This window comes from Bombus pyrosoma, linkage group LG15, assembly GCF_014825855.1.
Source record: "Bombus pyrosoma isolate SC7728 linkage group LG15, ASM1482585v1, whole genome shotgun sequence".
Classification (NCBI taxonomy): domain Eukaryota; kingdom Metazoa; phylum Arthropoda; class Insecta; order Hymenoptera; family Apidae; genus Bombus; species Bombus pyrosoma.
Genome location: NC_057784.1, coordinates 1,545,427 through 1,561,637, shown reverse-complemented (window position 1 = coordinate 1,561,637; position 16,211 = coordinate 1,545,427). Strand labels below are relative to the sequence as shown.

Genomic DNA, 16,211 nt, shown 5'->3' with positions numbered 1-16,211 from the left:
TATGGCTCGATAAGCAAATCCGAATACCAGTTTATAAATGTCGAAGCAAAAAAAAACCTGCCATCAATTCTCCATAATTTCTCTATTAACGCCGAAACTGAATAGCACACGCGCATGGGAGCCAGAAAATGGACGCGAATTTTAATGCGTAGTCAGGGTCATATTATTCGTGGCAATGCGCCCGATTTACTCCACTTCGTTCTACATACATACCTGCCAAGTGCACGACACGTATAAAATACTTCTACATCCGGTTGTTCCTGATTTCTGATTTCGGTGGAGGCATTACGATCACCGGTGCATAGAGATCGTGGAATTTTAGATGAGCGCGATGGGAAAGATTATGGTTGCTAACTAATGGAAAGTGCTAAATAAAGTCGTCCACTCGCAACGGAGTCAAGTAATAAAATCGACCCGAATAAAAATCGCTGATCCTTAAAGTACGTACATCGCACATTTACATCGTTTTCTATCGGAAATTTACTATTCTATCCGCTTTACTATTGTGATTGAAATTTAGAAATATGTACTTAAATATAAGAATATAGGTGTGTTTTTTTCAAGAATAAATTAGAAACATTCATGCAAAACGACCTCGTGCGAACCTGTGAAACCGGATCTTATACTGTTATACAAGCCACAGATATCTGAAAACTTGTAAACGAAATACTTCGTTTGTCCTAATATTTCACAGTCGTGCATTAAAGTTTACTGCCTGATAAATTGATTACAAATTCTCGAATCAAATCAGTGAGAGAATTACTGCTACGTAGCAAGTTAACTCTGTCTGAAAATGTCTACATTGACTTCCAGATTGAATTATTCATACGCGTCTCGTAAAATAACAAAGAGAACCACGTTGCTAATTGACAAACACGTTATCTGTACCTGGATCAACGGATACGAGAAGAATCGCTGAAAGTGAGAATATCAAGAGATTGAAAAGTGTTTCTTGAATTATCGTAAAAGCACGTTGCCATGTCCCCATCGCTCCATGTACGACACAGAGTTGAAGAGAGTTTATTCCGGTGAGCATCTCGCGATTGCCTTATTCGTTGCGCCGATGGGTGTCTTCTTCCACTTGGCTCAAGATTCGCGAGTGTACGACCTTGACATCGATCGTCCTTGGACCCGAGGGGAAATCGTGCGAAAGTAATTTTCAGCCTCCTTCTTTTCTCTGTCTTTCTCTCTCTTACCTGCGCCATTCATCTAGAAAACTGCATGATCCGCGCCAATAAGCAGTGAGTTCCGTGCTAAATCGTAGACGAGACGTATATCACGGTTTTGATCCGCCTAGAAACTAGCTCGAAGCATGACTATCTCGAATGCAACTCGCGTGCAGACACGTCCGTGTACAACGCAGTTTGAATGTCTCAAGAGTCGTCGGCCCGATGCCTCGTGAACTCGGCATCCAACGTGGTTCGCGTTAGTAGCTGAATCCGCGACGTGTGCACCACTTTCAAACTTTTGACCTGAAAACGAGCACTCCACGCCTATACATGGAAAGCACGTAGCCGTAAGTTACCGCGAGGTCTTGGTCAGAAACCTGGCCGGTTTGAATCCTGGCCGAAGTTTAGTGGTACCTGTGTACCACTTATATAGCTATATGTCACCCGAGGCGCAAAAGGTATCTGGTAACTCAAGCTACGAGAAACAGGATATCGAGACTACATACTCTCGTCTATTTCTGCACTCGATATCCTTCTGCGCGAGAAAACCAATTTATCGAAAATGGAATTGTAAAGTATCGGCGTTGCCATGGTTTTGCTTGAAAATGTGATCTTCGCGTAAGATTAACTTCTCGTACAGTGCTCGCTCACGAAAGTACTCCAACACTTACTATAGAAATTTTTTTAGAAATATATTATGTGCATTATACGAAGCTTCTTGAAATCTCGCTAACACTGTGATGAGACACGATTATCGTGATTACAGTAGCAAATTTGAAACCAATCCGAAAATGTATATAGAAATTACAAGTTACGTGTTACACGTAATACGTATTGAAATGCATTTCTAAGATTAGTCGAAGCGCTAGCTGTTTGAAAATATAATAGATTAACGTATATCGGTTTTTACGAAAAATTATACATACATAAAACAGCCTCGCGAAAACGATCAGTTTGATCGATTCTCCGTCCGCGTGATATAGACGCCGCGCAATTTTTTGTCCACTGTTAGTTACGTTTTGTTAAATTGCCCGCAGCGGCAATTTCGAGAGCCTGTACCTATGATTTCTATAGCATAGACGAATGAGTCATGGTTAACGTTGACTGTGCAAAGGTTTCGTGTCTGCCGAAATCTATTCTACTTCACGCTTGAATAATTGCGAGACTCGGTCAAATCCCTCGATTCGATACCTATGATCGCTCTACATAGGATACAAAGTCGTTATCATCTGCTGTCGTTGAATTCCAATGTATGAACTAATGACACACAACGCGTGCTTTACAAACGGATTGGGAACGCGATTTTAGTCCTTTTCGAAAGATCTATGAATTAACCATTTATAAGTTATTGGGCATGAGTACACGGTACCAGGGCGTTATTCGACAAACCAAAGTGCAACGTACCAATAACATTATAATAAAACTCGGCGAATCACGAATACGTTATCCGATCATCGTGAAAATAAGGAATCTAAAGTCTTCTAAAAACATTGCAGATTCTCGTTGTTTATTAAGATAAGAACGATGAAAGTTCGAGGATCGCGGCAAGGTTAAAAAGAGGAGTTCTACGCAAGTGCGCGCAAGAAACGTCATCGACTTCCCGTAGCATGTTCGTGGCCGAAGTGTAGCTCGAACAATAGGTTACTGTACGTTTCTTGCATGATGTAAAAAAGACGAAAGAAATTCCGGTTGCTAGTTGACCGCGCGAGTTTCAGATACCTGAAGACGTCTCGATGGGTTTGCGTTGTCGACGATCGACTAGTAACACGATTGCGGCTCGCTTGACTCGAGCGAATAAAACGATTCTAATGGGCCGGACGTTTCTCTGAAGCGGACAAGCGTAATCACGCGAGGCAGCTTGCAAGGAAGTAGTTACCGAGAAGTAATTAGCGTACACAACGTGACACCGTCTAAACGACGATCGAACGAGCCGTGATTCAACTACGGTCACCTTTCGTGCCAATTCATTAATATGCGTATTGCGACCAAAGAGAATTCATCGGTACATGGGGACGAGCTATTGGTCAGCGGCGTCGGCGGCTCTGTTTCGCAACGACGACTAGTCGAAAATGCATCTCACGTATCACGTGCGACCAAACTGTGCTGCTCTCTGGCTACTGGCGCGTTTCAAGGATCAATGAATAGGTTTGATCGCGGCTCGCTGCCAAAGAGTCCGTCCTCGTGCGTGAGAACTTTCCCGAGAAGTCGACAACAAAACGATACATCGGCTACGACTCTTTCGGTCTCTAAGAAAAACTCAAAATAAATATGTATTTATGAAATCGCTGAAAAGCTGTGCCGATCGATATCGTAAATTAAAATGCATACAAAAAACGACAATGACAAACATAATGCGGAATTGATAATTTTGCGAAAAGCGGAGTCGATTAATTTCGCCTCTGAGAAATTCGCATAAATCTTGTCATTTCTTTAGTTACTCCTACTTTCCTGGTGAAATTTAAACTCCCCTGGAGGATGGGATATCAATGATTGGCGTACACGAATTTATTACAGGGAATTCATGTAATGCATACCCGTATGTACGTATATCTGTTAAATTATGTACTTGCATCAGTGGCTATTATTTTCTTATATTCTATGCGGATATTATTTTCAATGATAACGAAATATTCTATTACTCGTGGTATATAGTTTTACTGCATACGTGACATGTAAGGAATACTGCTTGAGTTGATTACGGTCTTCGAAGCAATTGAATTCAACTTCTACTTTCTGTCCGCAAGGAAAACCTCGTTCCTGAGATATTTACTTAAAAGGAACATTTTGCTCTTTCTTAGCATTCAAACAAAAATTCATGAATTATCAGCCTTATCTATGGAATATGTTTTCAGAAATGTGAATCTTCGCTTAAATTGTACATTTACTTGGGCTTGAAAAGATGCTTCAAATTTTTTTACATAAACCCCACAATTATTCAAATTTCATTACTATTACCAATACTTATACTCTATTATACCGCCTCTACTTGAAAATACTTAAAAAGACAGCTTTCTTTCCATATATTGATATTCGATACGTAGAACGAGACTGTAGAAAATATAAGTTTGTATAATTCACGTCTACAAGTTAATCGTACGCGAGTTATATAATCGTGGAAAGAAGGTAAAAAGAATCGAATAAAAAAACAATAATTAAAAGCAAACGAATATAGAACGTTCATTCGTAAAATGATAGAGAAAGGAGATGATAGTTAATGATACAAATTTGTGAACCGCGGAAATAAATAACCTTCGCGTATGGATTCAAACGATTGTGCTTATGCGAACGTTGTGTCATTTTATTTGCGATAAATCAAATTCAGATTGTAGATACATGTAACAGAATATAAATAGGTACATAAATATAAAATAATGCAACGAGCCATGAATTAGATTTTTATTCGATACGTTTCACATTGGAATATATCGATCGGAATCGAAGCGAGTCTTATCAAAAAATTCGTACTTATACGAAGATTTTGTCGAAAACACAAACCCAGTTATAAGAGAATAAGCAAATTCGAGGCGTTGAGAATCGATGATGCGCGATCACGTGGCGCGCGTTCGGGACACCTCGCTATAGGCATCGTACTCCTGGAGACAACGGTGACTAGAGGTAGCAAAGAGAGAAGAACTGCCTTATAGGGGAGTTAAGCGCACGGCGACGACGCCTCGGTTGATCTTCGTCTCGTCTTGTCTCGCCTGGCCTCGCCTTGGATCGGATCGGATCGTCCATCGCACTTCGCCCCGCCTTGCGTCGCATCTTCTCGCGTACATGAACGCTTGTGCCGACGTCCCGCGACCCCGATCCTTCTCAGAACGCGCGCTAGAGACTGCATCGGGTTTTTAGCGCGATCTTGAAAACGGAAAATGTTTCTTTTTTCGTCGAACGTTGCCCGTACTCGCCCATCGACGTAGCTCTCCAAAGCTGTTTCTCGCGAGTCGCGCTGAAAATCACCGACGAAGGGTGAAACACGTAACACGCGCTAGCTCGTCGCAACTGACCGATGAATATTTATCGGCGTCGAATTAATCGTTTGAATTAATTATCATATTTACTTGGTTCGACAATTTTTATCGTGAAGAATGTGTCACGATTAACGGTTAGCCGAGTTACACGGAAATCAGGAAAAGAGAGAATGATCGATGGGGGATGTCGTTTGGATATCGAACGCATACGAAGCGCGAAGAAGGAGAGAAGCCGCAACTGGAAGAACGAAAATAAACGAATAGAAGGAATATTGATAAGGAGAAAAAGCGAACCGATAACGACTGGAAGAAAAATGACGGATGATAGTTTGAGACGCAACCCTATCCATCTAGCGCTGCGCGGCGTGGATTCGCGATGGAAAAAAGCGGAAGATTGAAAATCATGGTCGATCAAACGGTAGAATGTGAAACGAGTAATAGGTTCTGTAAACGTCGAGGATGACGATTCGATTAACGATGTGGGATCGCAGTCGATATATCCTCGCAAATAGTCATCGCGACTTCCCGAGCGTGGAACGCAACGAGGAAAGGGTCACATCGCAGATCGTTCTCGAGATATCACTGTTCCCGGAGCTGCCCTAGTCGAAGAAAGAGAAAAGGTATGAACGAAAGGAAGAAAAAGGGCGAAGCATGTACGTATAAGACTACGGGAGAAGACGAACAGGAGAAAGAAGAGAAGGGTAAGAGCGAAGGAGGAAGAGGATGAGAAGGATGAGGTGGCGCGATAGCGGCAAAGATGAGGAGGGTGGGAGATGGAAAACGCGGCCCGGCTACGAAATGGCCGTGCCCCAAAGAGGCCAACGATCGAGAATGACCACCCGACGTCTCCCTAAATAATGATAATCCCAGCACCCTGGTTTCTAGCGTTCCTTCTCGCGCCAAACTTACGAGAGCCTATAAACCTAACGAAAAAGCGTGAACTCGGATCACCAGAGATTCTTAATTCCGAAGGGACGATCAAAGACTACTTTGAAAGGTAAGACACCTTTACTGGTTTTTCGAAACATCGTCGACCGTCGTAAACCAACGTGAGTTGTTTCGTTTGATTCGTTAAATCTTGAAATAGCGCTTTAGTAAGTAATAGTATGTTAAAGGGGTACGTTGGAATTCCATCTATCGTACGACAGACGGTCAGGTGTCGATCGATCGATCAATTATCGAGAGATTCGGAGAATCCGAACGGCGGCATCGGTGGCGGTGACGGTGGTGACGATGTAGTTTTCGGTAAATGTGTCGAAGCCCACCGACCCGCGATGCGGTGTCGTTGCCCTCTTCTCTTCGGTCTGCTCGGTGCTGGTTGCACGGCCTGCCGCCGCCGCCGCCGTCGTCGTCCAGCTCTCCCCGTCTCTTTCTCCTTTCTCATCCCTCTCTTTCCCAACCCTCCCTCTCTCCGTTCCTCGTAATCGCCTCTCATTCTCTCTCTCGCAATGCGTACACGCCGGCAAGAGCTACCACCGCCGCCGCCGCCGCCGCCGCTGCTGCTGCCGCCGCTACGAGTAGGTTATCCCTGTCCCCTCCGCGAGACCATCCTCTTATTCCCACTCCTCCTTCGGAGCACCTGTCGTGCTAGGGAGTTCGGCGCGTTAGGGGCGCTTGCCGGAGGTAAGTAGACGGCAGGTTATCAGTCCGCAGAACATCTTCGTCGCGAACGGAACCGTAAACCAGTGTGGTTACGTATTCTCTCGTAAGTGGAGGAACAGAGAAAGGGAGAGCAGGGTGAAAAAGAAGGATAGAAAAGGGGGGGAGAGAAAAAGAGCGAGAAAGAGTAAGAGAGGAAAGGTGGAGGTAGTAGTAGCGGAGGAGAGGACAAATTGACGAACGTACGTCGCGGATCTTTTGGCGGATACACTACTTGTCGTTGCTGCTGCTGCCGTTGCCGTTACCGGTACCACACTGCCGTTATCGATGCTCAGTCGCAGCATCGGCTACGATCGAACGGGAGTTTGATTTTCGTTCTCTCTCGTCGTGTCTCTGTATCACGCGCGATCTTTTCCCTCGCGCAAAACCATCGTACGGAACAGAACTATCGGTTCACAGACTCTTTGCCGTGAGAAATACGATATTTCATGGACTCTTTGTGTTACTCTTCATTGAACGACCGCTGAACGAGCCGCGCGAATAATCACAGTTACCGATCGGATCGTTTGCCCCAATTTGCGGTATGCCACTCGAGAGCGATCATCTGTTGTCGTCGCGCGATCGTCGCGATTGAATCGATGTAAACGCCACGCAGAAAAGTCGCGGTACCGGTGAATTGTGCTGAGTGACGGATCTCGTTTCATCGTATCGAGAATAATTTTGCTCCGAAGAATAATTACCGAAAATACGAGCGACGACCGGTGTCGATGATAAACGGTGCTCCGTCGATCGTTGGGTGGTTCAAACGCAGGATCTAACGATTAGTGTGCGAACGTAACAAGAGGAGGGGCCAGTGCCAAAGAACACGCACGGCCAAGCTTAACACGCGACAAGGGCAGAAGGCGGGCTTGATAAGGCGATAACGCGGCTGCCGGGATGCGGCACGAGGAGCCGCTAAGCTGCAGCTAACACGTGGCGACTCCGCACGCACTCCGCGATCGCTAGGTGAGCCTTATTCGTGTAAACTTATTCACCAGAAATATTAATCTCCTTCGTAGCCGAACAATCGTCGATTCGAAACAAAACTCTCTGAACCTCCGATTTCCGCTCGGAGTCTTAAACGGCAGAAATAAAGTCATACTCGTCTCTTTCCCACTAACGATCTCACGAAGATTCCTATTAATTATAAAATTATTCAAAATTATCCTGTTGCTGTTCCTAATGAATCTGCGGAAATAGATTGCCTGAACTAGACGAAACGTCAACGGAAACGATCCTCGAGATGTTAGATCTCGTAACTCTGGAAAAGAATTCCTTCATGGGCCGTTCGTTTTCGTTTAACGGGTTTCCCATTCAAGCGGGACTGCGCGGTTGCGACAGTTAATGCAAACCGGGCCGATGATCCGGCTGTCGATATAAACGCGCACGCGGATAGAGTGGACCACGGCGAAACAGCCAGGCGGATAAGGTTCTCGTACGAGGAAATCGGGTGGGGAGGGAATGTGGTCGGTCCGCAGGCAAGGAGGCCTCACCAAATTTTCGTGCCGCTGGTCTGGGCGCAATGTGCCTCGAATCTCCACGTACTTCGAGACCGTCTCTTTCTCTCTCTCTCGCTCTCTCTCTCTCTCTCTTACTCCCTGGTATCCTCTTTGTCTCGCTCATTTGCCATCTTCTTCAATCGCGAGCACGGAGGCTCCATTCCCGCGGGCCTCTGTTCCACTCTCTTCTCTCTTTTTCTCTCGCTATCCGTGTCTCTCCTTCTTCTACGTCGGCCTCTCTTTCTCTTATTCATCGTCGGAGTCGAGCACCCAACCGCTTCGCGGAGCTTCGAGACGCTCAAGAGTTAGCGCTCGCGCATTCCGGTTAGCGGTCCAACGAATACTCGGTTAGTGCGTCTTTAGTCCATGTTAAGGACACTGTCAACCTTCTAACCGGAGAAATGCGACGACGAAATATTAGAAAATCGATGAGAAACGCCAACGATCTAAATTTTCGTTAAGCTTGAAAAAGTAAGCTGACAGAATCGCGCGAACCTTTTAGTTCAACGATGTCTCGACACGCGATAAAGATTATCTGGTCGCAAAGTCGAGATTCCCACGTGCGAGGGACGGTGAAAAACGGATGACGTTCGCGTACACGTTCGCAAATCCTAGGAAGCTTGACTTTGCTACGATCCTTATCTTCTTTGTGTCACAGTTTCACTCTTCTTAACGAGCAAAAAGATCTTTAACGTTACAAAAGATACTTTGACATACACTTAAGATCAGAAATCATGCATATCGGTAATTTTCTCAAACTTAAGAAACTAAGATGATTCGGAGAACGTAACAGAATTGGAGACTTCCTCGCGCGGAAACACGTGATGTAAGATGTAACGCGTCTCCGGAATCCTGTCGCAATCGGGACAATCGGTCTTAGGAAAATCCAAGTCGCAGAACGTTGCTTTTCGCGTTAACGAAGCGTGTCATTCGTGCCACGTTTCGCGAATAGCCGAATTCTTTGCACTCTTGATGAGTTTGCGTTGTATCAACGCGTTGCATATAGATGCAGCTACCGAGCTATTATGCGATTCTGGGAAGGAGGTCGGCTAGGGAGACCGATTCAGGTTCGTTCGATACACAGGCCGACTTCAAATATACTCACACGCATAAGCAAAGGAACTTTATACATCTGCCTACATTTGGACGCTGGCCGAACATTCGTTTCGAAGATACTCCGAGTCGATCGATTTTATGTCATCGTGGACCCAATTGCAACGAGCATTCTTCGAAGACTTCCATAGTATTAAAATAGAATATTTTGAGAGTTTATATTTGAGAGAGAAAGACTGCGTTCTTCTCTTCCTCCGCTCAGAACCGCAAAGACAGAATTTGTTTTCACAGTTTATTCGATTGTAAAAGGAAATTATATACCAAAGTATATTATCGTTTGATAATATCTGCAATATATTTTTGTCGTAAGCCGTAAATTTGGCACTGATTAGTTATTTAACTAATCGATTTAATCGAAAGGGTATATTGAATAGAATCGACATAAAAATTCCAGACGAACGATCGGCTATAAAACGTTCACGACTTTATTTTAAAACAGGAATCGATGTCCTGTATCAAAGCGTTTGATATTTTTCATTTTTAACAGCTTGAGGTGTAAAGTATCATCGACTGCTGAGGAGTTACTAAATGCATTAAAGTATTTTAGTAATATGCCAGTCTTTTTGATCGATTAAATTAAATAGTCGTCGACAAATTTAACAATCTTTTCCCTAGTATGATATAAGTGTGTTATATATGTATTCCACCATTTTTTATCTTTTCTTGTAAAAAGATACACAGACGATTCAAGGTCCTGTATCCAGAAATACTTTTGTGTAACACAATTTCTGTTACAGTCTCGCGTCGTCTTGATCCTGGTCTTCGTCGCCCATTAAGTTAATAGGGCAGCCAATTCTCAACTTTGTACACCTTTTCCGATTTTGTAGAATAAATCTAGATTTTTTCTTCGATAACGCGAAACCTTGAAACTAGCATTTTGTATCTTTATCGGTATCCATCGCCATTACCGATATCGAAACGTACCTTTCTCGGCTCATGCTCGAGTTTCTCAACCCTCGTTTTGAATACTTTGAACTACTTTTCCCGAGCACGACGAGTACGATCACGTACTCACAATCACTTTGAAATATCGCATAAATCTCCTGAATCGTTCCAAGGGTCTTCGTTCCAAGTTTGAACTTATAATGCCGAACACGCATGAATATCAATGTTAGCAGCAAACATTTTCCAACAGCTTCTTTCGCATCTAGAATGACGATGGTCGATAATACATTTTTCGTACTAATTGATCTATGACAAATTTCTGTAATCGTTCAAGGTATAAAAGTAATAAACCATTTGGTTACCAAATGTCAAAGCGGCGCGCATGGAAAAAATTCCCAGGAACTTCTTGGGCCATCTAATAATTCGAAGCGGTGCTCGCGAAACTAACCGGACTTGTACAAGTTGTGTAAAACCCGTAATAAAAGTCACGTAAAAAGAATGGCCATAATAACCGAAGAAACATGTGGTTTCTACATCACTTCCATTCTCGGTATATCATTTAATTCATTAGCATCTTCGTCTCCTTATTTTTCGATAAAATTTGAAATTACCTTATTCGATTCAGCAACGGGCGTTAGATGACTGCCGGTTGTCTAATAATTTACACGAAACGATTAGTCGGAGGATCACGTGCCATTCGTCAGACGTTACGGTTTTATTAAGGATACCCGAAGACACGGTGCACGCGTAACTGCTTCCTGAAACTTACCCGCGACGCGCATTCTTTTTAAAATTTGCATCGAAATAAGTCGCCGAACGTCCGTTTGCCATCGCCGTCCCGTCGTTGGCGGGCAAAAGGAGTACGCTAACGGTTTTCGAACAGGTGTCATCTCTTTTTTCCGCGCTTCATGAAATATTCACCAGGCATACGATTACGCTGGTACCAAGCACTAATCCGTATGTTGTACGGGGGCATTCAACCTCCTGGCCGCGGAGCGGCGACGCGGCACGGCGGTGGCATTGAGATCACGCCCGACATAACTTTGCATTCGTTTGCCAATGTAATTTCTCGAGGAATTAATATTAGCATACCGCAACTTTGTCTATTTGTCGACACGGCTACACATGGCAAGAAATAACGACCGGTTGTGTACCGCGAACAGTGTTACGGGCCAAGCGATACTTCTGACTCGTGTTTCGTGAATTTCGGCGTGCGGCAACACACTGCTTTATTACGAATACTAATGTCCGTCGCTTGAGTTTGCGACCTCGTCCCTCTCACGTGCTGTTACGCTCGAATACAAGAAACTTGTGACGCGATTGCAATCTCCAAACTATCATTGCACTTTTCGGCGAATTGCGAATACGAAATTATCATCTTCCTCGTTTCCTACCACTTTCATATTGCTCTTTATTTCTGATGCCTTGGGATTTCATCCGATACATTCTTTAGTTATGGTGACCCATTTCAAGTATCACGCTGTATCAACAGGGTAAATGAAAAAGCGTTTTCTTTCCATTTTAGCGACTATTTAATTTTCTTCAGTTCAGGATAGTTGAGCTCCAACATTTCAAAGCTCTTTTCGAACTTGTCTTTGTTAATAGCCAAACAAGTTACTGTCGCCGTCCGATTAATCTTTGTTTTTGTCCTTATATCTCTAAGCAGTCCAAAAAATGTCGAAAATTAGAAGCAATTTACATGGGGTCTAACGACACTGTTCCATCGTTAGAATAACCCATAGAAGTATTAATACTAATACGCAATATTGTCCGATCTAGATGCATAATTAGCCCTAATCGGATTGTCCGCGGCAGAGCTCTCCTGACAGCATTAAAGCATCGGCTAAACCATAGGTGACGGCTCTCACAGATTTCACAGCTTTCGGATTTTCGCGCAGCATGTCGGTGGCGCACGGTGAAAACGGTGATATCGATCATCGGTCGATTTCCACGGCCCATGGAGCCCATATATATCGCGAACGTTATCGCATTCTGGCGCTGGCAATAGTGGCTAGATGGTTGCACAGCCTATAATACTTTACGCATCAAGCGTCGCAAATACTAGTGGAAAACGTAATCGGAGCGGGGTTATGCGATGCGCGTGCGTGCGCGTACACCGCGGCCGCGTATCATTTACAGCGGACGATTCGAGTGGACGCGTGCATGCTCTCCTACATGAAAACCGGTATTGGTGTAGATTCGTGCCATTATCCATTATCTACCACGGTATTACGTTCATTTGACACGCTATCCGCGCTCGCAACCGGCACACTGAAACTATTTCCAACGGCGCGGTGCGCCGGTCCTTTACACGCTTGTCCATCTACGCGTTACGCGTATATGATTCACGCTCGTTACCAGATGCCAGTCTACAAGGAGATTCTCTCATTAATTTCTAACCGAATCACGACGGCAGATATAAAAAAAAATCCGTACCGCTGCCCATACAGAAACGGATTAATGCAGGCAGAGCTCGCGCGGAAACGGAGCAGCGTGGCGCGTCACAGCGTTAACCTAGTTTCTTCCTTGCTCCTGGTTTCTGTAGCCAGGCTGAACGTAGATAATGATGATTTGCGACAGCTGTCGGTTTTGCGGTAAACGATTGCTGCCCCGACACGCCAAGCTGCTCTTAGAATTCGTTGGACCGTGCTATCCTGAATCTCGACAGATCAACGAGCGCCTTTCGAGCTTCCTTCAACTATCTTCTGTATAATACTTCCTTCGTCATTGACGGAGAAGAGGACGAGCGAATTAACACAGCACCGTGATCACCGTGGAAAATTGTGCGCGAATATCGGTATACTTACGGATAGCGTAGCCGTCGACATAAGTCTTTACGATCTTCTTATGCTTTATCAAATTAACGCATCCCGGATGTGCAAAAGCTTTCTATTCTTTATGTAACAGATGTAGGCTACATCGCTATGATACAACTCGTCGTAATCGTAAATTCTCAATTCGCCACAATGAAGGACCTACTTCCTTGTCCATATGTCGACGATCTCTCTCTCTTGACAGATCAAATTGATTTTCACCTATTAATAGAAGAAGGACGCGCGATCTCCTTGAGAACACCTGACTGAAACGGCGGTAACGGATTCACGATAGCTGTGACTTCGTAACACGATGTCCGCGCGTTAATTACCTTCGTCTTCTATAGGATGGAAACTCGTCTGGTTCGGACACGCGTATTGCCGGGCTTTCCATTCACGATGCTCTTATCTGACCGTGTGTACGTCTACATTTACATAAGCGTACACCGCGAGTGCATTCACATGGTCGAATGCACAGGGCGCGTGTAGCTCACGTAATACGCGGCTACCACGCAGCCTTCATTCGAGACGATCGGTACGCAAGATGAACATAACACACGCGATAATTGCTCATCGTTGTGCCGGCTGTCCTCTGTGCCGCAACAACCATCACTGGGTCACATTAACCGTTAATGTTAACATAACCGATCTCGACCGCACGGTGAATGGATCGTAAAGTCGATTACTCGTCCAGTTAGTGCTCGTACGAATCTCTTCCATTCTATACTACGCTCGTGTTGCGAGCTCGTCTCGTTTTCTCTTTGTATCCTCTTCGATTTACCGAGCAATAAATTCTTCAACACCGGCATCGAGGCAACAGTTGCGGCCGGACACGTATTCCAAAGGTCACGCTGGTCAGAGCATTATTTTAGATCGTTTTATCTATCCGCCGGAAGGGATTAATCGCCTATCTATCATATTTTTAACTACATCTTATTACCAACTGTTTGATCGGAATCGTTAATGGTAAATACATTGTATCGCCGTTATATCGCGCTATTTATAGTATTTAATCGTTAAAATTCGAACGTCCATTTTATAACGATTTGTATTGTTGCACTTGTTACAATCGTATCTTATAAGGTAATTTATTAGATTATTGTTTAGAATCTTATTGTTCGATGGATTTTCCTTTGCAATAATTGTTGTTTTACTATTTAAGGGTTTTACGATTTAAAAGGTACTTCTTGGTAATTACGTACAATAAATGTATAGTTCTTGATATATATAAAAATGATATATATCGTGATATAATACGTATCGTGATAATTAATGGTATTACAGTACAGTTACGGTATAATACATTACTTGGAATAATTAACGTGAATAACGTTTATGATTCGTTACATGAATAATTTATTATATCTTAAGAATTGAAAAATAGTTAGTGCGTCTTCTGTATTTGTTAGGAAATAATAGATATTTACAGTATATTTTTACGTGTTTAATAGAATATACATTCGAAGATTTTGTAATTATTGTTAAAGTTGTTCAGACAATATATTATGTAATACACGGTAGGTAAAGTACCAAATTTGAGATTGTATCGTATGAAAATAATGCCACGTACATCGTACATGAACTTACACACTATCTCGTTCAATATTCTTCTTTTCAAACGACGTTCTAAATCTTCTAAGCAAGGTGTAGTTAAGCCACATGGATATCTAAATGACGACAAATTTGAAATATTCAGATCCATATTATAATTATCTCACGTAAATACCTGCTGTACATTTGCCACAGTGTAAATGTAGTTTTCACTGAACCATTTTAATGGTACCGTTTATTCAAGAGCGCCGAGATTCAAGAAACACATTTAAAAGTCGCTTGATTTAAACGTCCATTAAGACAGACTTTTTCGAATAATTCTATCATTTCTCATCGCGGTAATTGCCACTTGCGCGGTAGACGCATCGTTTAAGAAACGATATTTACATTTGTACGCGATTATAATTAATCGTTGCTTACGATCGAATCTAAGAAACTTTTTGCCAAGGAACGAGTTTGTCTCGCGTCGTTAGTGGCTGATGATCAGGAGACGCGTATCTGTTTCGGTTTTTACTCGATTCAACTCCCTGATAGTTTTGGAATAAGTTACCGTTGGCTTTGGTGACACTTACAAATTGCGGAGGGATATTAGAATTAATGACCTTAGCCCTGGCTCCACCGCTCGTACGTTGCTTATGGCAAATCTATGTATCTTTCCGTGATGAAATAATACGTCCCTCCCACATACCACGAATAGTTTAGACGCACGAAACACTAAGAAATTATCGCGTCAGTGTCGAGGAGATGCCTCGAACTCCACGAGATTTCGAACCTAAACTTTCTGCTATTATTTCTATTTTTAATATCTATTTGTTAATGTCCGACACTCGGAGAGTTAAATATTGTACATTATTTTACACTATCTGCCATTTCTCGTGAACATTCTCCGAGGATCTAAGTAAAATCATTGGTAACATACTAAGTACTGTTTAGTACTGGGAAGATATGTATTACTTACTCTCAGGAATGTGGTAAATTATACGTATGATTTAAAAAAATTTTTAATTGCTGAAAGATTTACGATATTCATGAACAAATTAATATAAAAGTGCGTCATAATTATAGCACCGTGAACTGTTATTACTAGCGAATAATTAAATTGAAGGCCTCCTTTATTCGGTCATTGTAATTAAAAATTACGAATACCTTCCAAGTAAAAATTATCTCCAACGGCAATCATTTGTGCATTTAATCAATGTCAATTTCAGCTGGAGTTAAATTCAAATTCTAAGAGCCGAAGAATAATAAACCGGTAAATAACACGAAAACCGCGAAATATATTTCAATAATTTATACACGCTATGAAATAAACGTAGGTATTACATGAAACGAAGTATATTCCTTGGTATCGTGTTTCGATATTCAGCCAGTAATAAAACGGTAATTTTGCGACATTTTAACAGAACGGAAAATCAAGCTGTACAACAGCGGAAGAGCTGATCTCGCGTAACTAATGCGATCAAGAGATTTGTACTGCGATTTATTCGCGAAGACAAATCATCATGCCGTGGCACGCGTGCTCGTAGCTCGCGTCCGGTTTTATTCGCGGATGCTCGAGTCGATGAAACAGAGAAT

At 43.0% G+C, this 16,211-nt stretch overlaps 2 protein-coding genes across 6 annotated transcripts in view; one reads left to right on the top strand and one right to left on the bottom strand.

Annotated features, from left to right (window-relative positions):
* The window catches only part of LOC122575884, a 188,253-nt gene extending 187,242 nt beyond the window's left edge, over positions 1-1,011 (bottom strand). Inside the window, exon 1 of the mRNA XM_043745372.1 lies at positions 889-1,011. The gene's annotated coding sequence lies outside the window, so the exon portion shown is untranslated. The remainder of the gene's footprint in view (positions 1-888) is intronic.
* Positions 1-16,211, top strand: part of LOC122575464 — a 38,055-nt gene that overhangs the window by 6,485 nt on the left and 15,359 nt on the right. Inside the window, exon 1 of one of the 5 annotated variants that reach the window (XM_043744458.1) lies at positions 1,412-1,516. The exons of 1 other annotated variant lie outside the window; for it this stretch is intronic. The gene's annotated coding sequence lies outside the window, so the exon portion shown is untranslated. Of the gene's footprint in view, positions 1-1,411; positions 1,517-5,292; positions 6,135-6,813; positions 7,742-13,917; positions 13,940-16,211 lie in introns of those variants that run through there. 3 more of the 5 variants (XM_043744456.1, XM_043744454.1, XM_043744457.1) reach the window with 3 other exon arrangements.